Source organism: Branchiostoma floridae, chromosome 13, assembly GCF_000003815.2.
Source record: "Branchiostoma floridae strain S238N-H82 chromosome 13, Bfl_VNyyK, whole genome shotgun sequence".
In the NCBI taxonomy this organism is placed as follows: Eukaryota; Metazoa; Chordata; class Leptocardii; order Amphioxiformes; family Branchiostomatidae; genus Branchiostoma; species Branchiostoma floridae.
This window is the reverse complement of record NC_049991.1, coordinates 6838575-6839778: the sequence shown is the minus strand read 5'-3', so window position 1 is coordinate 6839778 and position 1204 is coordinate 6838575.

Genomic DNA, 1204 nt, shown 5'->3' with positions numbered 1-1204 from the left:
TACATTCAGTAAGAGTAAAGACATCCAGCGCACAACATACGATAAGTACATGAAAACCGAGGCATCATGAGCAAAATCAAGGTCAAACCAAATATGTCAACAGTGGAATGGAGGTAAGAGTTCAAGGTGCTACATGTGGCATGTTCCTTGTTCGAAGAAGACAATTGGATAATACAATGCTAAGACAACGCAATAACGTTACGTCTTTGGTTGTGATGAGGCCTAAGAAACTCCAATAGTAGAGCGAAACAGACTGTATCTTGTTCTATCTTGCTCCGACAGTTTGTAACAATGTAAGATGAGCTATACGTGCAACGTATCGATGTTTCGAGCATTTAGACTTTGAACTTGATGAAACGTAGTTCTGAACTTGATCGGGACTGGTTATAAGTAGGGCAACAAGAAGCGCACGGAAACATTTCGTCTGGGTGTGATTGTGACGTCACGCGTACACGCTTCCTCTCCACAACTAATGGGATCCCATGAGTAGAGTAGAGTAGAGTAGAGTAGAGTAGAGTAGAGCAAAGTAGTCAAAATATTGAGAAAATCTTAATTCTACGACAAGCACGTGTGTGACCAAAGTCTTCAGCTGATAAGCGAATAAATCGGATGTTCATTATCTATTTAAACGGTACCTAACAATTACATATACTGTAGTTATATCTGCTCTAGAACTAACCGTATCGATTTCTTTGCCAGACTTGTGCGATCTTGTGCTCCTTTTCAACGTTTGTAATTTTGTAATGATAGCGATAAATTTTTGAGAAGTGGAGAGATACAAATCCTCAACTCTCAAGCTGGGTCTTGGGAAGTTTTTTTTTCCATCTCGCCAAGTAGATCGTGCATCAATAGGCTATCATCACCTAATCAACCTGTGATTATCGGATACGTGTTTATTATCCACCACAAGCGGGTCTATCTGCAGGGGTACGGGATTAGAATCCCGCTGTCCGCTGGAAGTCACACCCCCTCCCCCGGTAGGCAGATGAAACCCTATCACGGTGACTGAGTCGCCCTGCCAAAAGTTCTCCATTTGGCCAACGTAAGATCACGTAATTGGAGACTTTTTGATACATCCTGCTACAGGCACTATAAAGCAAGCTAACGGAATGATCCGTCATCTAACTACTACTGGGCTACCTGAGTCTGGTGGTTAGGATTGTTGACTCAGGACCTAAAAGTCTCAGGCCAAATCCCTGACATG